This window comes from Eleutherodactylus coqui, chromosome 8, assembly GCF_035609145.1.
Source record: "Eleutherodactylus coqui strain aEleCoq1 chromosome 8, aEleCoq1.hap1, whole genome shotgun sequence".
Lineage (NCBI taxonomy): Eukaryota > Metazoa > Chordata > Amphibia > Anura > Eleutherodactylidae > Eleutherodactylus > Eleutherodactylus coqui.
The window spans coordinates 152,253,376-152,281,187 of NC_089844.1; the positions used below are offsets into that span (position 1 = coordinate 152,253,376).

At 43.2% G+C, this 27,812-nt stretch overlaps 1 protein-coding gene across 1 annotated transcript in view; it reads right to left on the reverse strand.

Moving 5' to 3' along the window:
- Nucleotides 1-27,812, reverse strand: part of LOC136577020 (syntaxin-binding protein 4-like) — a 76,642-nt gene that overhangs the window by 34,115 nt on the left and 14,715 nt on the right. The gene's annotated exons all lie outside the window — the stretch shown is intronic.

A 27,812-nucleotide genomic window follows, 5' to 3' on the forward strand; every position in this document is an offset into this window, starting at 1 on the left:
TTTACATGCATGTAGCTCCCCTAGTGGGGGCTGTATATATTCACATGTACATATCTCCTAGTAGTGGCTGTATATATTCACATACACGTAGCTCCCCTAGAGGAAGCTGTATGTATTTACATGCACATAACTCCTCCTAGTAGTGGCTGTATACATGCACATACATGTAGCTCCCCTAGTGAAAGCTGGTTGTATTCACAGAAACAACGGCGTAGTCTGCAATTTTTTTCATCAAAAGTTATGGACGCTCGATGGAAAGCCTTCCAATATTTTTTGTACACTGATGTCAATGGAGGACGGATGAAAAACCTTCTTTCCTATCCATGATTTGCTCAGTTCGATGGATGCGTCTTTCTTGTGCGTGGGCTCAGACTCAGAAGGAAACTAGAAAAAGAATATTTACTGTAAAAACGGATCCATTAGAACGGATGCAGATGGAGCGAATGTTTCCGTTTTGGGCCAGATCCATCGAATTGACCTGTCAAAAAATACTCTAAACCTTGGCTTCCCTTTGTTTCAGCTTCGATTTTTTTAGCCGTTTATTGTAGACGGATTCATTAAAAATGCAAACCCCAACTCAGATACGAACAGACCCTTATACAGAGGGAGGACTTGAAGCTCCTGGGCGCCAATGGTCTCATCTGGAGCAGAGACACTCCGTACCTTCATGCTCTAGAGCCAAGGGCTAACAGCACCCACTACAGCTGTGCCCCTGGTCTTCAGATAACCAACTGAATACACTCGGCCCTTTACATGTGTTTTGTCATGTTCACATTGACCATAGATTAAAATTGGCTATTCTCATATTTATCATCAGCAGAACGTTCTTCCTATTGAAAATGTGGCTTAAATAGGCTGGAAATGGGGCAAGTTGGGTAACTTGGCCAACTTCTAGAGACATAGAAAAGTTTAAAAGTACATCCTATAAAAGTCCTGAATGGTTTCCATTGGATGAAAGCTATGACCTTGTTGGAATAGACCAATCGATTGATTGATATTGACAAGTATCAGCTATGGTCCATCTCCATCATAAGGATGGAAACATATCGCATCCCCAATATTATAGAATGGTACATATACAAGATTAACCCCTCCGAGGACATAAATCCATGTATAAAGAATCACCACTGGCTCTATAGTGAGCAACATCTGGAAATGAAAGAGTTAAAACGGTGTGCAATTTTAAGACCTTTTAACCCTTTCCCGTCTAGATCATGAAGATAATCAAAGTATAACTGCACAGTAACCCGTGAAGAGCAGATGCAACCCACTACAATGCCACCTCAGCTTCATCATACAAATCCCAAGCATCTGCTGCCCTGAGTCTATAGGACCCTGCACCGTCTCACCTGCTGATCATCATGGCTCCTTTACAGAACACGGACACGGACGGCATCCTCCCGGAGTGCATGTGATATGACCAGGGACAAGGACAGGGACAAGCGGGAAAGGAGAGAGTGACCGGCCCCGTCTGTGCAGGGGAGGGCTCATCAGTGAAAGCCATTCCTGAGCCACCACCCCTTGGCACTAAATGGGTCACTGAAGAACCAAGTCTGTTTTAATCTATGCCAGTTAGCTGAGCGTGCAGCCAGAGGCTTTACTATGGGAAGTCGGCTTGAAGTTACAGCTTACATGACAACTGCCATGAAATACATTTAATTTATGCCCAGTATGAGACGGACACTGCTGCCTGGCAACACTGCGGGCGCGGGCTCACATCTGATCAGGACAACATCTAACTGGACATTATATACACCAAATAAAAGAAAAAGCACCATGAAGGAGTTGTCGGAATGGAATAAAACTTTCTCTATGTGATTGTAATATTGATATAAGTGATTACAATATCAGAGCAAAATGAGAAAACTGACCACTTGAGGGGAGGCTCTAGTACCCTGTTGTACCACCTCTAGCTTGGATACAAGATGTGATACGTGAGGGAATGGAGGCTCTACTACCCTATTGTACTGCCTCTAGCTTGGATACAAGATGTGATAAAGAGGGCATGGGGGCTCTAGTACCCTGTTGTACCACCTCTAGCTTGGATGTAAGATGTGATATTGGTGGGCATGGAGGCTCTAGCATCCTGTTGTACCACCTCTAGCTCGGATACAAGATGTGATATGGGCAGGCATGGAGGCTCTAGTACTCTGTTGTACTGCCTCTAGCTCAGATACAAGATGTGATACAGGCGGGCATGGAGTCTCTAGTACCCTGTTCTACCACCTCTAGCTTGGATACAAGATGTGATTCAGGCGGGAGTGGAGGCTCTAGTACCCTGTTGTACCGCCTCTAGCTTGGATACAAGATGTGATATGGTTGGATATGGAGGTTCTAGTACCCTGTTGTACTGCCTCTAGCTTGGATACAAGATGTGATACAGTTGGACATGGAGGTTCTAGTACCCTGTTGTACCGCCTCTAGCTTGGATGTAAGATGTGATACAGGTGTGCATGCAGGCTCTAGTACCCTGTTGTACCGCCTCTAGCTTGGATACAAGATTTGATTCGGTCAGGCATATAGGCTCTAGTACCCTGTTGTACCGCCTCTAGCTTGGATACAAGATGTGATACAGGTAAAAATGAAGGCTCTAGTATTCTGTTGGGTCACCTCTAGCTTGGATACAAGATGTGATATGGACGGGCATGGAGGCTCTAGTATCCTATTGGGTCACCTCTAGCTTGGATGTAAGATGTGATATGGGTGGGCATGGAGGCTCTAGTACCCTGTTGTACTGCTGCAAGCTTTGATACAAGATGTGATATGGTCGGGCATGGAGGCATAGCTTCTTTATGGCATCCTGTGATATATCAGTCCACATTAGGTGTAACTGAGCCTCCAGATCATGCAAAATTGTAGGCTGTCAAAGTTGGCGTCCCAGATGGTCCCATATATATATACTACTGGCGATAGATCTGGCTACTGGGCAGTGTCCAAATACTGTCATCATACAATCCATTCCCCATATAATACCACTAGTGTACATAAATAATAAAACCGTGCTGTCTCAAAACAATAACAACCACGTACAATTCTCAAAATATAGGCCCATCGAATTCCCAAATGATAACACACAGTGCTTAAATAATGCCCACAACAAGTGTCCAAACAATCAGTGCTGACAAGAGATGAGCGAGTATACTCGCTAAAGGCAATTGCTCGAGCGAGCATTGCCTTTAGCGAGTATCTCCCCCGCTCGAGACTGCAGGTTCGGGTGCCGGCGCGGGGGAGCGGTGAGTAGCGGCTGTCAGCAGGAGGGAGCGGGGGGGAGAGAGGGAGAGAGAGATCTCCCCTCCGTTTCGCCCCGCTCTCCCCCGCAGCTCCGTGCCCGCTGCCGGCACCCGAACCTGCAGTCTCGAGCGGGGGAGATACTCGCTAAAGGTAATGCTCGCTCGAGCAATTGCCTTTAGCGAGTATACTCGCTCATCTATAGTGCTGACCTTTTAGGTTACTGTAGATAGCACCCTTTGCGGATTTTTCTGGTGCCTCCGTCATGAGAAAAAAAGCAATATATAAAGCACTTACAGGCATTCTCCGTGTTTTCTGTTTGAACAGAAAGTAGCAAGATAACAGCATACCTACACCAGAACAGCTCAGTGAATACTGTACCAGAACGCAGCTTACTACATAGATACAGCATCAGAACCAAGCTCATAACATAAATACAGCACCAGAATCAAACTAATACCATAAATACAGCATGAGCCAATGTGAGTACATAGATACAATACCAGAACCAAGCTCCGTATGTAGATATAGCACGAAAACCAAGTTCATAACATAAATATAGCTCCAGAACCAAACTTATAACATAAATACAGTGCTTGAACCAAGCTCAGTACATAAGTTCAGCACTGGAACCAAGTACATAAGTACAGCATCAGAAATAACCTCAGTACATAAATGCAGCACTAGAATATAACTTATATCATAAATGCAGTATGAACCAACCTCAGTACATAGATACAATACCAGAATCAAGCTCATAAATACAGTAGCAGAAGTAGAAGTGATACTGTTGCAGGGGTGTCAATGGGTTGACAGTGGCGCATTAGAATATCATAAAGAAGGAGACAGAGCCAGGAGGATGATGATTCATGTAGCTCCACAAGATATTGCCGGACAGTGGAAGAAGATTATCTGGCTGGGCGGACCTAATGGGGGCGAGGGGGTGATCGCCCGCAGCCTACATCCACCTGCTGCAACTCCTACGAGCTGGTGTCTAGAGCATGCAAATAATACCACCACACCACAGCATCATGTACTGTATGCCACAATTGTCCAAATAACAGCACAATACAGTGTACAAATAACACATGTCATATGTACAATACATCAATACTAAAGTATCACACAATGCCCAATATCACCACATACTGCCCAACCCACAATGATGAGGCCATTGCTTGCCAAGACTGTCAATGGCCACTACAGTGAATTGCTCAGAAGGGTGATGGACAGGTGAGGACATTAGACTCTTCTATAATGTAGCCTCAGATCATAGTACATATTACCTGGCACATCGTTACTACATTATATATCATATCTGCTTCTGTATACGCACGTGGGGACAACACAGTGTATTGTAGGTTCTCATACTGATGTCTTATATGTGCACCATAAGATAATACACAGGGGACCTATAATTTACTGTATACCCCTATATGCACTGAATGGCTCCTTTATTAGACACCCAGCCCTCTCACGATTGGCGCTCCCCTGTATGGAAACCATACCTGTGACCCCGGATGCAGCATAAATTTTTCGTGGATCAGTCTCAGTGTGAATCCACATTAGATGGGAAGATCCAGCTATCCGAGTGACTACCAACGAGGCCCTTTCTCACGTTCAAGCCAAAGGCTAACACCCCCCATCTGGATTGGACCTAGTAGTTGTCCAGGAGGACGGATGGAGATTCTAGTAATGACCAAAACCGCAGCTAAACGAAGGGGAAAAGGGGGAAACTCACTCTAATGTACTAATATGGGAACCCTGCTTAAAGGAGAAAGATGTACAGCAAGAAATGACTCTACCCACAAAGAACCATGTAGTAAGCACTCAGAATGCTCTTGGATGGAGAAAAAGAAGTGCTGTTGTGAAGAAGAAAAGGAGAGTGATGGTTGTGGGGATTCCCTATTGAAAGGAACAGAGGCCGTTGTCTGCAGACCTGACACGCCCCGAGAGGTGTGCTGTCTTCCAGGTGCACAAATCAAAGATGTGTCTGACAGACTGTCAAGACTCTTTAGTCCTACAGAACACCACCCATTCCTACTAATACATGTAGGGACAAATGACACTGTAAAAAAGAACTTTGCAACTATCTGCAGAGACTTTGAAGACCTCGGAAAGAAGGTGAAGGAACTAGGAGCACAGGTGGTCTTCTCATCCATCCTTCTAGGGGAAGGCCATAGAATAAGGAGATGGAACAGGATTCTAGAGGTGAACAACTGGCTACGTCGATGGTGCCGTCAGCAAAGATTTGGATTTCCAGACCATGGAGTGAATTACCTATATGATGGACTGCTTGCTAAAGATAGGTTACACCTTACAAAAACAGGTGAGCATATGTTTGGTGGGCGCCTTGCTTCACTCATTAGTAGAGCTTTAAACTAGAACAATATGGGAAGGGAAGTGAAAGGCCAGGCAAAAATATACAGCTAATTAGTACATTTGAGAACCCTGCTGTTAGAAGTGGGAAGAAAAACAAAGACAAAAAATTCTGATGGAAAGTAGAGGAGCAAGAGACATCGATCACAAACTAAAATGTTTCTACACAAATGCCCAGAGCATGGGAAAAAACAAGGAGAATTGGAGCACCTAACACAGGAAGAGAAATATGATGTTATAGGCATCACGGAAACTTGGTGGAATGATACACATGATTGGGATACAAGGCTGGAAGGATACAACTTATTTATAAGAAACAGAACTAATAAGTGGGAAGGAGGTATTATGTTGTATGTTAGAAAAACATTCATCTCCACAGAGATTCAAGTTTCAGAGCTGGGAGTTCTGTAGAAACTGTTTGGGTAAGAATAAGGAGAGAACAACAGAAAGGACACTATTGTAGGCATTTACTATAGGCCGCCTGGACAAGCAGAAGATATTGACGAGATGAACTCTTTCTACATCAGATGGCCAAGCTCTCACAAAAGCATGACATAGTGATCTGGGAGATTTTACCTATCCAGACATTTGTTGAGAATCTCTCTCATATAAAATTCTTATCTGCTCTTGCTGACAACTTTATCTTCCAAAAGGTTGAAGAGAAAACAAGGGGATCTGCTATCTGGGACCTAATGCTTACCAACAGGGAGGAAATGGTTAAGGAAGTAAGAGTGGCTGAAGCCTTAGGAGGCAGTGATCATGCTATCCTTGAATTTTGGATAAAAAGGGGAGGAAGACCTGAGAAAACTCAGACTTCATGGTTGGATTTCAGAAAGGCAGATGTTAATGGACTCAGAAAGAGGATAGGAAGAATCCAATGGCTGGATGTTCTTAAGGACAGAAATGTCCAAGAAGGTTGGGAAATATTGTGAAATGAGATTCTCAAAGCACAATCGTTAACAATAAAAGAAGGAAGAATGGGAAGCATTTAAAGAGCCCAGGATGGATGAATACTGAACTTTAACACATACTAAAAAGAAAGAAAATCTGTTTATCAAATGTAAAGAGGGGGGAATTTCTAAAGAAGAATATAATGCGGTCTGCAGAAACTGTAGGGCGAGTGTCAGAAAAGCTAAAGCTAATAATGAATTGAGGCTTGCAACAGAGGCTAAAGGCAATAAAAAAGGATTTGGGGGTATGTCAAAAGCAAAAGAAAAGTCAAAGATGCTATTGGATGCTTACAAGATGAAAATGGTGAATTGGTTAAGAATGATGTTGAAATGACTGAACTTTTAAATTCCTATTTTGTATCTGTTTTCTCTCAGAAAGTAGATGTAACATCAACTAATCTTCCCTGTGCTGTTGGGGGAATAAAAGAATGCAGGCTATCTATAAGCAGAGAGATGGCGAGGGAACACTTAGCTAACTTAAATGAATTCAAGTCTCAAGGTCCAGATGAATTACATCTTAAGACACTAAAGGAAGCAGCGCAGGTAATTGCTGAACCACTCGCCATAATCTTTGAAAATTCCCGGAGTACAGAAGAAGTCCCAGAAGATTGGAAAAGGGCAAATGTTGTCTCTATCTTCAAAAAAGGGAAGAAGGTGGATCCAGGAAACTACAGGCATGTGAGCCTGACTTCTATACTGAGAAAAATCTTTGGACAAATTATTAAACAGCTTGTATGCAAGTACTTGGATGAGAATGGAGTAATTAACCAGAGTCAGCATGAGTTTGTAACAAACAAGTCATGCCAGATGAATTTAATTTCCTTCTATGACAGAATCACCAACTGGGTTGAACAGGGAAATGTGGTGAATATAGTATATCTTGACTTTAGTAAAGCATTTGACAAAGTATCTCATGCCATCCCTATCGAAAAAAATGACCAAATATGGGATAGACAAGGCAACTGTTAGGTGGATTCATAACTGGCTGAGTGATTGTATGCAAAGAGTGGTCATAAATGGCTGCACATCCAAGTGGAAGAATGTATCAAGTGGGGTACCACAAGGCTCTGTCCTGGGTCCAGTGTTGTTTAACATTTTTATAAATGATCTGGAGGGGGGAATTGAGGGGAAACTAGTTAAATTTGCTGACGACACAAAGCTAGGAGGGATAGCTAACACAAGGGAAGAGAGAGAGTATTCAAAATAATCTAGAAAAGCTTGCAAAGTGGGCAGCGACTAACAGAATGGTATTTAACAAGGAGAAATGCAAAGTCCTACATCTGGACAAGAAAAATGAAAAAAAAACACATACAGAATGGGAGGAATTGGGCTAAGCAGCAGGACATGTGAACAAGTCTTGTGTATACTAATGGATCCTAGACTGAACATGAGTCAACAATGTGATGCAGCAGCTAAAAAGGCAAACACAATTCTGGGATGTATTAAGAGAAGCATAGAGTCTAGATCACCTGAGGTCATTATCCCCTCTACCCTTCCTTAGTCAGTCCTCATCTGGAATACTGTGTCCAGTTCTGGGCACTACAATTAAAAAAATACATAAACAAACTGAAGCAAGTTCAGAGAAGAGTTACCAAGATGGTGATCGGTCTGCAAATCATGTTCTATGAGAAACGGTTAAAGGATCTGGAATGTTTAGCTTGCAAAAAAGAAGGCTGAGAGGAGACTTAGTAGTTGTTTACAAATATCTGAAGGGCTGTCACAACAGAAGCAATGGGATGAAACTGGAAGGGAGGAGACACAGATTAGATATTAGAAAAAACTTTCTGACAGTGAGGGTGATCAATGAGTGGAACAGGTTACCACGGGAGGTGGTGAGTTCTCCTTCAACGGAAGTTTTCAAACAAAGGCTGGACAAATATCTGTCTGGGATGATTTAGTGAATCCTGCACTGAGCAGGGGGTTGAACGAGATTACCCTGGAGGTCCCTTCCAACTCTATCATTTTATAATTCTATGAGGCCGGCCCCACTTACAGAACCTGTAGGTTTCTAAACTAACCCTAGGTGGATAAGAGAATGACGATGGAAGAATGTTTACTAGCAACAGTCACCACAGTGTAGGAAGCTGATGTAATACCACAATTATTACTTATCTGAAAGAGGGGTGACACCAGTGGGATGTGCACAGGACCAGAACGCCACCTACAGAGGAGTAACCGGCGATGTGTACTGGTCGGTGATCAGCACTGAATGGAAGGGTGCTGATTTCATGGTGCCAGCCTGGATCCACGTCTATGTTGTGGCCAGCAAACCGCGATATTAACGCTTGGTGTTAGACTAGCTGGGGCCAGGATGTCACTGCCAACTGCATGGGGGTTTCTTGTGTAACAGTGTGAAAAGTATACACAGAATTATGTGATTGAGAAAAAACATCCATGAAAAGAGGATCTTGTCAATGGGAACATCTCATCACTGAAAGGGGTCAGAGGAGGAGGTCAGGAATCGTTCTGACCTACAGACACTGCACAGTCAGCTGAATACAACACTGGTGCTCCAACTAATGTGTCTGAACACACAAATTGATGTTCTTTAGAACGGATGGGCTATAACCACAGACAACCAGTTCCAGCACTATTGTATCTAAGAGAAACAGGAAGATGAGACTCCAGGGGGAAAAATAACGCAAGAATTGTATCACTGAGTAGCAGAAAAACATCTCCTAATCAGAAGAATCCAGATTTCTGTTACACAGTGCTGATGGGAGGTCAGAATTTGGCATGAGCAGCATGAATCGATGACCCCTTCCTGTTAGCTGATCAGAACATGTCAGCACCTCCATCTAATCTACAGCAACTACAAGAAGCTTCCTGTCCGCAGGGGTCGATATTCCTGCAAGAGGATTTCATCATCTAGTGGAAACCACACCATGAAGAACTGCTGCAGTTCTGAAGGCCAAAGGAGTCCAACGCTACTAGATAGGGGACTAATAAAGGGACCATTCAGTGTATACTCAGGTAATATAAAAACATCTAATGGCTCCCGTGGGAATCTGAGCGCTAATCGTCGGTGCGAATACACATGCAGAAAACTGAACAGCGTGTGAATGAAGGCAGGTGGGTGGAGAACTCTCCCCGGCTGCTCCACGTCCATACCGGCAGCACTGTGAGCGATGCCAACAATATTCGCTTCTGTGTAACAGCAGAGGAGCGATCATCACTGGAATGACCTGTTGGGCATCGTTAGTCCGACAGCTCGTCACGTGGAAAACGATCATTAGACAAAGTAATACCCCATCAGATCACTCTGCTGCCCCCTCCTAGTCCCTGGGGGTAGTAGTGATATCTCAGAATCATCACAGATCTGTCCCCAGCTGTGCACTTGTGTGTTCACCACATGAGCAGCACAGATTTTTAATCCTCTGGAAGGACAAAATGCAGGTATCTATTCACCACCTGGGTATTAGTGTATCTTGACACCACCATTAAGCTAGGGGTTTGACAAGAGAAACGCCCCTGTCACACCCCTAGCTATTGATAGGTTGAGGACTCCAAGGTCCTTGCAGGAGTGTTGACACTGTTGGCTGCCGTGGACGCTTAGGGATAGGGATGTTTCCCCTGTTTGTCTTACACTGTAAGCTGTACATGCTTCCATGTTCAAAGTGTCACATGGAAGCATTTACAGTTAGCAATGTAAGGCAAACAGGTGAAACATCCGTAAGCGTCCATGGCAGCCAACAAACACTAAGCAGGGTGAGATGTATCAGTGCTGTGGACCTGCTGGTGGCAGCACACATTGCATAGGGGACACTGTGTCCGGGTATGGCATTCCGTAATGGCGTCATGCAGTGAGAGGAGCAGGGAGCAGATTTATCTACTTGCCTGCCAGTGGAGAGGATGAGCTGCAGCGCCGAATGTCAGGTGAGTAGACAGCAGGAGCGGGGAGTATTTTGGCGCTGGGTTGGACAATGCAGCAGCAGCGGGGAGCAGCGCAGATCGGCGGAAAGTACGGTACACTACCTCGGAGCAGAGGGCCGGGGACGCAAGTGCAGGAGCACAGCAGGAGGACAATACAGCTACAGCATCAGCCAACAGCGGGTCGGGGACGCTACAGCAGCAGGGCTCAACACAGCGGCCGTGGACTACAATATAGTAAATGGGAGCAGAGGGCAGGCGACACAACAGCACAGCTGTAGAACACATCAGCGGGGACCAAAGTAATGCAACTGGGCGCAGAGGACCGGCCAGCAAACATAACGGGAGCATAGGACCAGCCAGCAAAGATTACGCACTGGGATACAGCAGTTCATACTTTTTCTGGACTCGCAGGACCTGCAGCCAAGCCATGTTTTCACACCAATCAGTATGAGGGGGCGTCACCCCCTCTCAATCTTGACTCTGCCAGGACTTCCTGGTGGCGTCAAGATACACCAATACCCACCACCTGTAAGCAGAGATCTTAGAATAATTGGTCATGTTGGATTTTCCTCTTCCGAGCCTTGTCTATGTATGATAATACAGGGTGGCCATAGAAAAGAGGCCAACACCACACTCTTGTGAAAACTGTCTAAAAGGACATCTGTGTTGTCCACAGCAACCAATCACAGCTCAGCTTTCATTTCTTATACTGCTGAGGTGAAATAAATGCTGCGCTGCGATTGGTTGCTATTTCTTATACTAACTAGTTATCAGTATTATTTATAGTACCAGTGTTTCTGGTGGCGCCACTTACTAATGTAATATATAGTGAACGGGACTGGAGTTGGTCAAAATATTTCTGTGCAAATACTAAGCTATTGCCATTATTTGCATTTCTGCTGAATAGTGCAAACACCCGTTAGTGCAAAGCTATATATGCTATACAATATGCTATTGGGGTCCAATATAAATAAGAAAACATCAGGAAATGTACAAAATAGCAATACTGATACTGCAACATTTAACCCTGTGAACATTCCGAAGGGATACAACTAGTGTTTCTGGTGGCGCGATGTGCACTTACTAATATATGCTGTACGGACTGGAGTTGGTACAAATATTTTGGTGCAAATACTAAACTATTGCATTTATTTACAATTTTCCAGAACATTGCAAACAGTGATTTACGAACTTCAGCTGCTCACTGCGGGGACGTGTTGGCTCGTCGCTTTCGCATATTATCTGCATGTGATTTATGAACTTCAGCAGCTCGCTGAGGAGACATGTTCACTCGTAGCTTTTACATATCTGCTGCACGAGATTTACGTCAGCTGGTGGCTGAGGTGACATCGTGGCTTGTCGCTGTGTCATGTAAGCTGCATTAGCTTCATGCCGCCGTTGAACCCTCTGTGGTGACATGTTTACACGACAGCGATGGTTTGTTCCACCACTGGACAACGGCTGACGATTAGATGAAGGCTGGACTGGTGTTGGCGGCATTAGCACTGGAGAGGACATGATATCACACGTTCAGGAGATGTGAAGATAGTGATGAAGGACTATACTTCAATGTTGTTGGTCAATATGTACCACCAGCTATGTATGTAGACATTTGTGAGGTGTCATTTATTGGACTCTCCCCACAGGAGTGCAGTTGTCTCACAACCAGTTGCAAACAGCCAGACTAAGTACTGCTGTATCCATAGTAACTGAGGCCATGGGGGTTGGTGGGGGATGTAGTCTGCCTGTAACCCCTCATTCAGTGCACAAGGATGAAGGATCTGTGACGACATCACCATCTTTTGATGAGAGCACTCACACACACATTCACGGACACGCGATTGTTAGCACTTTGATGAGGTAAAATAAAAATTGCGCTGTGATTGGTTGTTATTTCTTATACAGCTGAGGTAAAATGAAATCTGCGTTGTAACTGGTTGCTATGTCTTATACTGCTGAGGTAAAATGAAAGCTGCTGTGTGATTGGTTGTTATTTCTTATACTGCTGAGGTAAAATGAAAGCTGCTCTGTGATTGGTTGTTATTTCTTATACTGCTGAGGTAAAATAAAAAAGCTGCGCTGTGATTGGTAGTTATTTCCTGTACTGCTGAGGTAACATGAAAGCTGCGCTCTGATTGGTAGTTATTTCTATACTGCTGAGGTAAAATGAAAGCTGAGCTGTGATTGGTTGTTATTTCTTATACTGCTGAGGTAAAATGAAAGCTGCTCTGTGATTGGTTGTTATTTCTTATACTGCTTGAGGTAAAATGAAAGCTGCGCTATGATTGGTTGCTATATCTTATACTGCTGAGGTAAAATAAAAAAGCTGCAGTGTGATTGGTTGCTAGGTCTTATACTGCTGAGGTAAAATGAAAGCTGCGCTGTGATTGGTTGTTATTTCCTATACTGCTGAGGTAAAATGAAAGCTGTGTTGTGATTGGTTATTTCTTATACTGCTGAGGTAAAATAAAAGCTGCACTGTGATTGGTTGTTATTTCTTATACTGCTGAGGTAAAATGAAAGCTGCGCTGTGATTGGTTGCTATGGGCAGATTTTCTGTTAGACAGCCCTCATAAGAGTGTGGTGCCGGCCTAATTTTCTGTGGCCCACCTTGTATATAATAATATCGGACCATGGTCGCTGACTAGTGAATACTTCTATATTTTACATGATCCTTACTTTATTCTATGGGAGGTGCGGTCTTATCTCGTGTATATGACAATATTCACCTGTGGATACATTGTAGCTGTATATCTGTATCTTTTGGGGGATTATCTCCACTGTCTACCCCTGTGTGAATCCCACGCCTGCACAGATCCTCTGTAAGCCATCTCTTCCCAGCATAAATAAAACCGCCTGGGACTAATCTTTTCTTGAAAAGTGATTATGTGCAGCACAATGACCCACAAGCCCTTGAGGGGGTCAGCGACTGGTTACATCACAAGCTGACGCTGAGGTTTTCAATCTGTTGATTAGTCAGTTCACACGGGCGTATTTTCTGTTAGTATCACTTCCATATGTAATACGGACAGCATGCAACACCATTAATCTGCATTGGTGCGTTCAGATGAGCATTTTTTCGAACTTATTATTTAAAAAAAAACAAAAACAGAATGTTCTTTTTTTGTCCATATTTGCGGACTGAAATCGCCCATAAACCCCTTAGTGATGAGCCTGTTTTGTGCCATAAGCACTGAGCAAATGTTCATTGTCATATTGTAAAAGCTATACCTCGTTGACCTAGCAATATAAGGGCTTGCTCTTTGAGTATATATTATAATGGCACCACTCTGGGGTATATATTATATGGTCTAGAACTTTTATCACATTTTTCTGGAGGGCGGATGGAAAAAAAACATCCAGAAATTTTGCCATTGTTTTTGGGCTTTGTTTTTACAGCATTTTTAGGTAAAAATAACATGATAACTTTCTTATGTGGATCAGCACGATTTACGGGGATATGAAGTTTATAGAGTTTTTTTTTTACTACTTTAGCACATAAAAAACAAGTTTTTAAAGACAAACAATTAAATCTGCATTGTCCCATTCTAAGGCTGGATTCAGACGACCGTATATCGGCTCGGTTTTCACGCCGGCCGATATACGGCGTCTCTCTCTGCAGGGGGGGAGGCTGGAAGAGCCAGGAGCAGTGCTCTGAGCTCCTGCCCCCTCTCCGCCCCTCTGCACTATTTGCAATGAGGAGAGGCGGGATGGGGCGGGGCTAATTCTAAGCACTTAGCCCCGCCCATGTCCCGCCTCCTTTCATTGCAAATAGTGCAGAGGGGCGGAGAGGCGGTGGAGAGGAGGCAGAGAGGGGACGGGAGCTCAGTTCCTGCTCCTGGCTCTTCCCTCCTCTCACCCCTGCAGATGAGGACACCGTATATCGGCTCGCAAGAAAACCGAGCCGATATACGGTCGTCTGAATCCCCCCTAAGACCCATAGTATTCTTATTTTCCAGCTTCAGGGCTTTGTGAGATCTTGCTTTTCGCAGGAAGAGTTGTAGTTTTTATTTGTACCATTTTGAGGTACATTTGACTTTAGGTTTGCTTTTATCCTGTTTTTAGGGAGGCGAACAAAAGAAAATTTCTGGTATTACTTTTTAGAATAGTTTTTAAAGCGTTCACCATGCGGGATAACAACACATTTTTTTCATTTGCGGGTTGTTATGAGCGCAGTAATACCTATTATGTGCTGCTTTAAAAAAAAAAAAAAGTTTGGTATTTTATCCATTTAAAGCAGGTTTTGTGGGGAAAAGTGTGTATTTTTCTAAATTAGATTTTTTCTTTAAATTAAACCTAAAGGAACTTTTTTGACTGTATTTCTAAGTCCCTTGAAGATGCAATTGCTTGATCACTAGGATGGTTCACTTCATTACTCATGTAGTGTATTCAACTAAGTTTATGACAGCAGCATATTAGACTCTGCCGCAGCCAAGGCCTAATAGGCTCAGTTACATGGCAGACGTGGAGGCATTTGTCTGGCTTCTGGCTGCCATGGGGACCAATTGTACCCTGCGATCACAATGCGGTGTGCCGATGGGTGACAGAAAGAGCCCCATACCAAGTCATCTGCTTAAATACTGCAGTTGCCATTGATTGTGGCATATAAGCAATTAGATGTCCAGGATCTGAGGTTTCTCCATTCCTCGCTGTTAGAGCTTTTTCACCTGAGCGTATATCGGCCGCCGTTTTCACGGCTGGCCAATATATGCTACCATCTGATACATTGGATTCCAATGCATCAGATCACACAGATGTATTCCTGTACTATATTGACCACCCAAGCGCTTTAACTGCGGGCAGCAAAGATAGTTCTGGAACTATCTTTGTGCCCGGAATACGTTGGTCACTGCATAGGCTCCTATAGGAGCCAATGACAGCAGCCGGAGAAGGGAGGTGGGAGGGAGTTTAGCAGAGTGACTGCTAAACTCCTCCCCCTTCTCTCCTCCTTTCCGGCAATTTGCAATGGGAGGGGGTGGGACAGGTAAGGAGCTAAGCTCTGCCCCTTCCCATTGCTGGCTGCAGACATGGGGCGGGGAGTTGGCGGGTGCTTAGCTCCGCCCTGTCCCACCCACTCCCATTGCAAACAGCTGGAGGGAAGGAGAGAAGAGGTGAGCTTTAACTGGGGCTCCTATGGATACGGCTCCTACGGATTTCCCAACTACAGTGGAAAAGTGTCAAATAAAAAAAAAAAAAAACATGTGAATGTCCACCCAGAGGTCTTATATGACGTTATGGGGGAAAGGTACTGTTGTATCTTGCCTCCACCAGAATGATCTGTTGAGACAAGGGATAGTCTGCTTGACAGCCGAGGATGCCCCCGGTTCTTGATTGGCTGCCAGAGCTTTTCACTTTACCCGATGGCCTTTCATGCAGCTGCGCTGCCAGCGTGTCCTGCTACCCTGCGCCGTGCGATGATGAGCGCTGCCAACTCCTCACTCACTTAACCCTCCTCCGCTGTGACTATGTGTGCTGCTATCTCCAGCCCCTGTCATGTCGTTCCTCAGTTCCATGCATTGGTGGGAAGTAGAGATGAGCGAGTATACTCGCTAAGGCACATTACTCGAGCGAGTAGTGCCTTAGCCGGGTATCTCCCTGCTCGTCTCTAAAGATTCGGGGGCGGGGAGGAATACAGCTGTGGCAGAGAAGAACGATGTTAGCCCATTGAATTCAATGGAGTCGGCAATGCAGCTGGCTCCATTGAAAGCAATGGGCTGCTGGCGATCGCGGGATGAATTGTCGGGAAGGGCTTAAATATATAAGCCCTTCCCTGCAATTCATCCAGAAATGTGTAAAAATTTTAAAAAAATATACTCACCTTGTCCCGGCAGAACGATGCTAGCCCATTGAATTCAATGGAGCCGGCAATACAGCTGGCTCCATTGAAAGCAATGGGCTACCGGCGATCGCGGGATGAATTGTCGGGAAGGGGTTAAATATGAATGGGTGAGTGACTGCTGCCTCTCATCTGATTGGTCCCGCTGAGCCAATCAGAGGCAGCAGTCACACACCCATTCATAAATTCATGAATGGGTGTGTGAGTGGAATCTGCCTCTGATTGGTCAGGCTGTGACCAATTAGAGGCAGCTCATTCAGCAGGCGGGGATTTTAAATCCCCGGCTGCTGAATACTACTCACAGCTGTTCAGAGCAGTTCAGGAGGACTGCCGCTGGCCGCGCTGAACTCCGTCTGCCGGGACCAGGTGAGTATATATATATATTTTTTATTTTTACACATTTCTGGATGAATTGCAGGGAAGGGCTTATTTATTTAACCCCTTCCCGACAATTCATCCCGCGATCGCCGGCAGCCCATTGCTTTTAATGGAGCCGGCTGTATTGCCGGCTCCATTGAATTCAATGGGCTAACATCGTTCTGCCGGGACAAGGTGAGTATATATATATATATTTTTTTTACACATTTCTGGATGAATTGCAGGGAAGGGCTTATATATTTAAGCCCTTCCCGACAATTCATCCTGCGCTCGTCAGCAGGCCATTGTTTTCAATGGAGCCGGCTGTATTGCCGGCTCCATTGAATTCAATGGTCAGTGCTCGTTTAATCGAGACGAGCACCGCGCGGTGCTCGTCTCGAGTAACGAGCATCTCGAGCACCCTAATACTCGAACGAGCATCAAGCTCGGACCAGTATGCTCGCTCATCTCTAGCAAGCATACTTGCTAAAACAAACTACTCGAGCGAGTAGTGCCTTATTCAAGTACCTGTCCGCTCGACTCTAAAGATTCGGCTGCCGGCGCGGGTAAGAGGTGAGTTGTGGCGGTGAGCAGGGGGAGCGGGGGGGGGGGGGAGAGGGAGATCTCCCCTCTGTTCCTCCCCGCTCTCCCCCGCCGCTCCCCGCCCCCCGACGGCAGCTGAATCTTTAGAGACGAGTGAGCAGGTACTCGCATAAGGCACTACTCGCTCAGGGTGTTTGCCTTAGCGAGTATGCTCGCTCATCTCTATTAATGAGTCATTGCATGAAGGGATACTTCAATCATCAATAAGAGATGCTATGTTTGTCTTAATTCCTAAACTGGGAAAGGATTTGTCTCCTCTTGATTCTTATCGTCCAAGATCCTTATTGACCACTGACTTTAAAATCTTTAAAATCTTGGCGAAGGTACTTACGAAAAGATTACTTTTAGTAATGACTCATTTAATACATGAGGATCAGTCCGGCTTTAGGCCAAACAAACCAACTGTTAGAAATTTAGGGAGGTTGTATCTGAATCTTCAGGCTCATCATCGAGTTTGTGGGAGCAGGGCTGTTTTTTCACTCAATGCTGCCAAAGCATTGATGAGTGGAATTATATTTGTTGGCTGATGGGTTTTAGTGAGACATTTTCGGCATGGGTTAAACTGCTCTATTTAATACCTGGGGCAAGAGTGCGGGTAAATGGTTTTATTACTGGATGAATGGTGTTAGAGAGCGAAGGAAGGTAGGGGTGTCTCCTGTCCGCTCTTCTCTTTGCTTTGGCTGGTTTAATAAGGCAATCACCTGATATAGTCGGATTTCAGTTTGGAGAAATTGAGGAATGTATCTCATTATCTGCAGATGATCTGCTGTTGTATACAGAGGATGTGGAGTAAATCAATGAGTCCCATTATGTATGTCCATTTTTGATATACCGTATTTTCCGGTGTATAAGACGACCTTTTAACCCCGAAAAATCTGCTCTGCAGTCGGGGGTCGTCTTATACATCGGGTATACAGTGTCCGGAAAAAAATAAAAAATCAATACCCACCTTCAGCGGCGCTGCTCCAGGCTATCTCTCCCCCGTGCACGCCGGCAGAGCATTGCTTTCTGCAAGCGGGGCTTGAATGTCCCACCTCCAGAAAGCTAATGCTCTCATTGGCTAACTTAGTCTGGCATTAGCCAATCACAGCCATTCATGATGTTATTGAATGGCTGTGATTGGCTAATGCCAGACTAAGTTAGCCAATGAGAGCATTAGCTTTCTGGAGGCGGGGCATTCAAGCCCCGCTTGCAGAAAGCAATGTTCTGCCAGCGTGCACGGGGGAGCAACAGCCTGCAGCAGCACCGCCGGAGGGGAGTATTGTTTTTTTTTTTTCACACTGTATTCCCGGCATATAAGACGAAAAGTCAGGGGTCGTCTTATACGCTCCGTCGTCTTATATGCCGGAAAATACGGTATTTGGTAAGATGTTGCTACTAACTGGGGAAATCAGCAATTCTTCCTTTAGATCCCTTGCTTATTCATTGGAACATATGCAATTACAAATAATGAAGAAATTCAAATATTTGGGAGTTGTGGTATCTTCTAGGCCTCAAGAGTTTATTTCTGCTTCTGTTGGTACGAAAGTTTGAGGATAAAGTAAGATCTGGAATGGTCTCCCCAGGGCAGGGACAATGTTAATAAAATGGTTCTGATGCCACAACTCCTTCATACACTTCAATACTCTCCAGTTTGGGTTCCATAACAATATTTTTTAGATTCCATACAATATTTAGGAGTTTATTATGAAATAAGAAATCTGCTATAATGAAATTAGAAACCATTCAAAGGGATAAACGGTCTGGTGGGTTGGCAATTCCAAATGTTTGAATATATTTTTTGGTGTCTCTATTGCAATAGTTGAAGGGGTGGGAGAAGAGAGGGGTAATCTTTTTGGAACAGGTACATTTTGTCAGTCTTTTTTATAGTTTGCAGAGCTTTATGACGTTCCTAATAGTTATTTTTTTCCAGTTCCTTCAGCTTCTACATTTACTTGCTGCTCAGGCCGGTCAGTATTTGCGCTTACGGTCAAACACCCTTTAGTGAATTTTGTTGGGTTTTCTGGGGCTACGAAGGGTGTAATATCTTATTTATATAGACAGAAGCTTTCTTACTATTTACAACAATTCCCAATAATATGATTTCAATCATATCTATGTGAAGGTCAATGAGTATCACAACTGTATTTAGTGCACAGAGTTTATCGTACTCCATTAAAGTTGTTGAACATTAGATTAGACTGTCCGAAATGTTACATGGATGCTGCAGATTTCATGCATGTGGTCTGGGATTGTGTAAAATATTGTGAATTTTGGAATGGGGTTCTTGAGATATTTAAACAAATACATCTTGTCGATATTGGTCTTAGCTCCAGAGCTTGTATATTGGGTATTGTTGATAGGCTTGATGGATATACTCTTCAGGGATTCAAAGAGAATTGTATCAGGCATGGAAGCTGATTACTGCCCGTTGGATGCGGCCTGCCGCCCCCGCAGTAGGAGATTTTGTCACAAAAAAAGAGAGGTTATTTCTTTGCAAAGGGGGTTGTATCAAGAGAGGTTGTTTGACGAAAGCCTTATTCACACGGCCATATATATGCAGTATCAACCATCTGAAGCACTGGATTCCAATGTATTCATTCAGGTGAACGCCAGGAATAGTTTTTTGGTTCGCCGATTTTATACGCTGCGTCTAAAGATAGGTCTTACCCTTTCTTTTGCTGAGAAACTCTGGAAGCTCCCATAAGCTCTTATGGGAGCTGAAAAAAAAGGGAAGAAGTTTACTGACGTCTGACGCTGGGAAAACTCGAGAGTTGCCCTTATTTAGCTACAGCAGTCATTTCAAGGATTTCTGCTGATCGTGGGATTTCCGCACTGCTTTTTTGTCGATATGCAGCAGACACTTGTGTGAACAGCAGAGAATATGCTAATTAAGATTGGGACTTGATCGCGGCTATTCTTTATTCATGCGATTTTATGGCTCACACGGGTGACCGTAAAAACATATGCGGTCGCGTGAAAGAGCCCTAAGTTTGAGAGAATTTCAAGACGATGGTCTGCTACATATAAAGGATACTTCATATGGAGTGCTGGCTGAGAGGGTGGGAGAGAGGTAAGAAGGTGAAGGAGAGTTACGTTTTCCTTTTTTTCCTTTTTTGTACGGATCTAAATATTTTTTTGGGGGGGGATGAGGAAGATTATGATTTGTTTAAATATAATTAATTATGATTGATTGTATTGTTTGGGTGCGGTAATGATATTCTATGTATATTATACTTATGCATGTAGAAATGTGTAGAAATTGTATTAAAAAATATAACTTCAATAAAAACGACCTGGTTTTAAAAAATAAAGATTTAGGCAAGTAATATACCACTAGACCACCAGGGACTGGATAAAGCAGATACCAGACAATCATGATGTGGGAAAGCAACATATAACTGGATCACCTACATTTTGGTTAAAGTATATCCCTTTGGATGACAAGGGATTTTATAGGTAAAGGAAGCAGACAATATCACTGACTCACCAGGGCCTATATTAGGAATACACAACTGTATTGACAGAGACTGTATGAGAGATAAACCAAGATGTCACCAGGCATTGTGTTAAAACTACACCACCAGGGGCTGTGGAAGTAATACACCAATAGATCACCAGGGACTGTATTAGTAATATACAACTAGATCACCAGGAACTATGTTAAGGGATAATCACAGATTAATCAGTGGCTATATTAGAAATAGACCACTGGATCACCAGGAACTGTATTAGAAATATACAACTGGCTCACCAAGAATTGTATTAAGGGATAACCATAGGATCAACAAGGACTGTGTTAGAAATACACCACTAGATCACTAGGGACTGTGTTGGGTTTATACTGCTGGATCACCTGGGACTGGATAATGGATGTAATAATGGGTCATGAGCTGGGGAATAGATACATGACTAGATCACTAAAGTTTGGGTAAAAGTATATTCCCTTGGCTCACAAGAGACTTCATAGGCAAAGGACGGAGCTGATATAACTGGCTCGCCAGGACCTATATTAGCAATACTGAACTGGATTCCATGACTGTATGACAAACACGCTATTAGGTCACCACTCACCAGACATTTAGTCAGAAATACACTACTAGATCATGATGGACTGTATTAGGTATACACCACTGGATCACCAGGGACTGGATAGGGATATGGCAATGAGTCATGAAATGAGAAAGGGATTTGTGACTGGATCACTAAAGTTTAAATTAAAGTACATCTCTATGGATCACAACAGACTTCACAAGCAGTGGATGTGGACTATATTACTGGCTCAGCAGGGACTGTATTAGGAATACATAACTGGATTGGCAGGGACTGTATAACAAATAAACCACTAGATCACCAGGGATTGTCTTATAAATACGAGGGGCTGCTGATAAGTCTTTAGCTAGGTGTTCTTTTTTTGTTTCTATGGTAACGAATGTTACATCACATGAAAGCTTTATGTGTCTAATATATGTTTTCATAATTGTGTGTTTGTAGCTTATGGCAGCAGTGATCTCGGCACGCCGGAAAACAAAATGGCGGAGTCTAAGGCGATATTCACCGTGAATGAGAGCAGAGGAGTGATAACATTCTTGTTTCTGCAAGGAAAGTCCGCGAAGGATATTCATGGTGATATGTGGCAGACATTGGGGGATCAATGCCCTTCATATTCTACAGTTAAGAACTGGGATGCCAAGTTTAGAACGGGCCACTTCAGCACCAATGATGAGGAACGTCCTGGACGACCGAGAGAGGTTGTTGTTCCGGAGATCGTCGATGCTGCGCACAACCTCATACTGGAGGATCGGCCAATTTCAGCTAAAGGAATAGCAGACATCATGGGGATTTCTGGTGAACGTGTTTGTGTCATCATCCATGAACATTTGGACATGAAGAAGCGATCTGCAAAGTGGGTCCCCAAATGTTTGACAACAGATCAGAAAAGCGTGAGAGTGAAAACTTCCCGGTCCATTTGTCAGCGTTTCTGGACTGATAAGAACTTTTTGGATCGACTGGTCACTATGGATGAGACCTGGATTTACTTGTATGACCCTGAAACCAAGGAGCAGTCAAGAGTGGAGGCACAGTGGTTCTCCTCGCCCAAAGAAGGTCAGCCACTAAGGTGATGGCGTCTGTGTTCTGGGATAAGGAAGGCATGCTGCTAGTGGACTACCTTCAAAATGGTTCCACCATCAATGCAATGTATTACATTGAACTTTTGGACCAATTGAAGGCAGCTCTGAAGGCCAAAAGGTGCGGCAAGCTGTCCAAAGAAATCTTGTTCCTGCAAGACAACGCCTCCGCTTACACTGCACAAGCGACCACGGCAAAACTGGTGGAGCTAGGCTTCCAGATGGTTGACCACCCACCTTATTCACCAGATCTAGCTCCCTCCGACTATCATCTGTTTCCAAACCTGAAGATACACCTCATGGGTACCAAATTTCACACCATTTCTGATGCCATGGCTGCTATGGATGAATGGTTTGAAGCGCAACCGAAATCCTTCTTTTTGCAATGCTTACAGAACTTGGAATACCGATGTAAGAAGTGTGTTGGCATCAGTGGGGAGTATGTGGAATAATGTAAAGTTTCATCTTCCTATCTCGTTTCTTTCTGGGTAAAGCCAAAGACTTATCAGCAGCCCCTCATATACTACTAGATCAGGGGTGACTATCTTATTGATAACAATTGAAACACCAGGGAGAGTGTTAGGCCCTAGTCAGACGGGCGATTTTTCGCGCGATTTGCGGATCGCATGACGGATGCGCATCCGCAAATCGCGTGACCGGTGCGCGCAACTCCCCCGCAAATCGCCCGAAAATCTGCTCCTAGCCGCGTTTCATTAGAAACGGGCCGGAGCTGTCCAGCGCATTGCATTCAATGGAGACAGCAATACAGCCGTCTCCATTGAAAGCAATGCGCTGCGGGCGAGCCCCGGATGAATTGTTGGTAAGGGCTTAAATATATAAGCCCTTCCCTGCAATCCATCCTAAAATGTGTTAAAATAAAAAAAAATTGTATACTCACCTTCTGCCGGCAGCCGGAGCTCCGCGTGGCCGTCCTGCAGTGGGTGTGAAGGGGGTGTGAGTCAGACCTGCCCCCTGATTGGCTCAGCGCTGAGCCAATCAGAGGCATGCCTCACTCACACCCATTCATGAATTCATGAATGGATGTGAGTCAGACCTGCCCCTGATTGGCTCAGCGCTGAGAGGCAGCAGTCACTCACCCATTCATGAATTCATGAATGGGTGTGTGAGTGTTTTCAGCCTCTGATTGGTCAGGGCTGTGACCAATCAGAGGCAGATCATTCAGCAGGTCGGGATTTTAAAGCCCCGCCGGCTGAATAGTGCCAAGAAGCAGTTCAGGAGAACTGACAGCGGCCGCGGCTGGACTCCGGCTGCAGCGGAAAGGTGAGTATACAATTTTTTTTTATTTTAACACATTTTAGGATGAATTGCAGGGAAGGGCTTATATATTTAACCCCTTCCCGACAATTCACCCCGCGCACGCCGGCAGCCCATTGCTTTCAATGGAGCGGCTGTATTGCCGCTCCATTGAATTCAATGGGCAAACATCGTTCTTCTCTGCCACAGCTGTTACAGCTGTGGCAGAGAAGAATGATTTGTCTTCTATATGTTCTCAATGGGGTCGGCGCTGCTGCCGCCGGCCCCATTGAGCGCATGTAGAGAAGAGAACAGGAATTGCAGATCACAGATAGGTGCTATCTGCGATTTTTTTTTTGTTCTATAATTTATCGGACGAGCGCATAAAAAGCGCTCATGTGTCCGATACCATTGCAAAGCAATGGTTTTATAAAATCGCCGGACGCATGCGCATGCGCAAATCGCGCGAAAAAACGCCCGTCTGACTAAGGCCTTAGACATACACTGCTAGATCGATCATGATGCACAGTGTTAGAAATAGACCACTAGATCGCCAGGAACTGTATTAGATATATACATGTAGATCACCAGAAACCATGTTAAGAGATAACCACACAATCATCAGGAACTGCCTTGGAAATACACTTCTAGATCACAAGGGACTGGATTACATAAATATATTACTAGATTACAAGGGACTGTGTTAAGTATACACCACTGGATCACCAGGGACTAGATAATGTGACGAGTCTTAAACTGGGAAATGGATACATGACTGGATCACTAAAGATTGGGTTAAAGTGTATCTCTATGGATCACAGGAGGCTTTACAGGTAGCTGATGTTAACTAACTAGGGACTATATTATGAATACATAAATGGATTGCCAGAGATTGTATACTGAACAAACCACTAGGTTACCAGGAATTGTGTAAGAAATATACTACTAGATCACCAGGGACCATATTACCAATGACACTAGGGACTGTGATAGAAATACACCATTAGATCACAAATGATTTCACAGGCAGTAGATGTGGATTATATCACTAGTTCACCAGGGACCTTATTAGGAATACATAACTGGATTGCCAGAGACTGTATGAAAAATAAACCACCAGATCACAGACACTGTGTTAGAAATATACTACTAGATCACCAGGACTGTGTTACCCAAAAAAATGGAACTCTAGAGAGTTTGTCCCCAGGGACTGTGTTAGTAATACACTGGTAGATCATCAGGGACAGTGTTGATTTCTGGTGACTGGGTAGAAAAGATATCACTAGATGATCAAGAATCTCCAGGGACTTTATAGTCAATGAATGAGGACCACTGAGGTTTTTTGTCTTCCTCTGGATTAACATTGCAGGAAACCAGCCTGTGCTGGACGGACATATGTTTTTTAGCCCTATATACTATGTCACTATGAACATACCGCTGGATCGCCGGGGAAAGGCTGTTGAATATCCCCTTATTAAACTCCTTATGCCAGATGTTGGCATTAAAAAAAGCGAAATTTTCATGTAAGTGCAAAAATTGTGACTTATTGAGCTTTTACTGTGAAGTGGGTGGAGCCTAGCATTAGAAGGTGTGGCTGCGCACAGCCCATCAAATTTACTATTAATTATACCAGAGACTAGCATAAATTACAACTGAAACCTACCACAGCTGGAAGCTGGTGTAGATTTCAGTCTGGAGTATGGAGGTGTACCCAGATGCGGCAATTCTATTAGGTAAGAGCCTAGTTTCTCTTAATACATTTGTTGCATTTTTTACTTAGACTGGCATATGGTACTTCGGCCTCAGTAAATACGCTCAATTGTTTTCTAAGTAATAACCCTTTATGGTAATGGGAATGTCTAATTTGTGCCCACGCTGGTGGAAAAGCAATCCCCATCTACCTGCAAATTGCTCCCTTGCAGCACCATATCTTCTCTTTTATGGACCTCACTGAACTGTTTGATGGAGTTGCTGATCTAGTGGTGCAGACATATGGAGGTCACCCCGTAACACTGATACCACTTGTCATCTGATTGTGCCATAGGGACCGACTGGCCTAGATGTTACACTTAATTATCATTATATACAAGAGACATGCATATCCGACAGCAGTCTGCACCCAGCCAAGAGCCTGACACACACAGATGAGATAGCGGTAGAGCATTCCTGCATACCAACACACTGCAGCGGAGCAAATCCACATAGGAAATAAAGTTCTACCATATCACTGTATACTTAACCGTACGGGCCAGCTTTATAGCATATACTTATCTACTTATCTACAAGAGGCAGTATAATAGTAGTTATATTCTTATACATAGGAGCAGTATTATAGTAGTTATATTCTTATACATAGGGGGCAGTATTATAGTAGTTATATTATTGTACATAGGGAGCAGTATTATAGTAGTTATATTCTTGTACATAGGGGGCAGTATTATAGTAGTTATATTCTTGTACATAGGAGGCAGTATTATAGTAGTTATATTCTTGTACATAGGAGGCAGTATTATAGTAGTTATATTCTTGTACATAGGAGGCAGTATTATAGTAATTATATTCTTGTACATAGGAGGCAGTATTATAGTAGTTATATTCTTGTACATAGGAGGCAGTATTATAGTAGTTACATTCTTGTACATAGGGGACAGTATTATAGTAGTTGTATTCTTGTACATAGGGGGAAGTATTATAGTAGTGATATTCTTGTACATAGGAGGCAGTATTATAGTAGTTATATTCTTGTACATAGGGGGCAGTATTATAGTAGTTATATTCTTGTACATAGGGGGCAGTATTATAGTAGTTATATTCTTGTACATAGGAGGCAGTATTATAGTAGTTATATTCTTGTACATAGGAGGCAGTATTATAGTAGTTACATTCTTGTACATAGGGGACAGTATTATAGTAGTTGTATTCTTGTACATAAGGGGAAGTATTATAGTAGTTATATTCTTGTACATAGGAGGCAGTATTATAGTAATTATATTCTTGTACATAGGAGGCAGTATTATAGTAGTTATATTCTTGTACATAGGAGGCAGTATTATAGTAATTATATTCTTGTACATAGGAGGCAGTATTATAGTAGTTATATTCTTGTACATAGGAGGCAGTATTATAGTAATTATATTCTTGTACATAGGAGGCAGTATTATAGTAGTTATATTCTTGTACATAGGAGGCAGTATTATAGTAGTTACATTCTTGTACATAGGGGACAGTATTATAGTAGTTGTATTCTTGTACATAGGAGCAGTATTATAGTAGTTATATTCTTGTACATAGGGGGAAATATTATAGTAGTTATATTCTTGTACATAGGAGGCAGTATTATAGTAGTTATATTCTTGAACATAGGGGCAATATTATAGTAGGTAAATTCTTGTACATAGGGGGAAATATTATAGTAGTTATATTCTTGTACATAGGGGGAAGTATTATAGTAGTTATATTCTTGTACATAGGGGGCAGTATTATAGTAGTTCTATTCTTGTACATAGAGGGCAGTATTATAGTAGTTATATTCTTGTACATAGGGGGGCAGTATTATAGTAGTTATAATCTTGTACATAGGAGGCAGTATTATATTAGTTATATTCTTGTACATAGGAGGCAGTATTATATTAGTTATATTCTTGTACATAGGGGACAGTATTATAGTAGTTATATTCTTGTACATAGGGAGCAGTATTATAGTAGTTATATTCTTGCACATAGGGGGCAGTATTATAGTAGTTATATTCTTGTAAATAGGGGACAGTATTATAGTAGTTATATTCTTGTACATAGGGAGCAGTATTATAGTAGTTATATTCTTGTACATAGGGGACAGTATTATAGTAGTTACAGTCCTGTATGTAGAAGCAGTATTATAGTAGTTATATTCTTGTACATAGGGGGCAGTATTATAGTAGTTCTATTCTTGTACATAGAGGGCAGTATTATAGTAGTTATATTCTTGTACATAGGGGGGCAGTATTATAGTAGTTATAATCTTGTACATAGGAGGCAGTATTATATTAGTTATATTCTTGTACATAGGAGGCAGTATTATATTAGTTATATTCTTGTACATAGGGGACAGTATTATAGTAGTTGTATTCTTGTACATAGGGGAGCAGTATTATAGTAGATATATTCTTGTACATAGGAGTAGTATTATAGTAGTTATATTCTTGTACATAGGAGGCAGTATTATAGTAGTATATTCTTGTACAT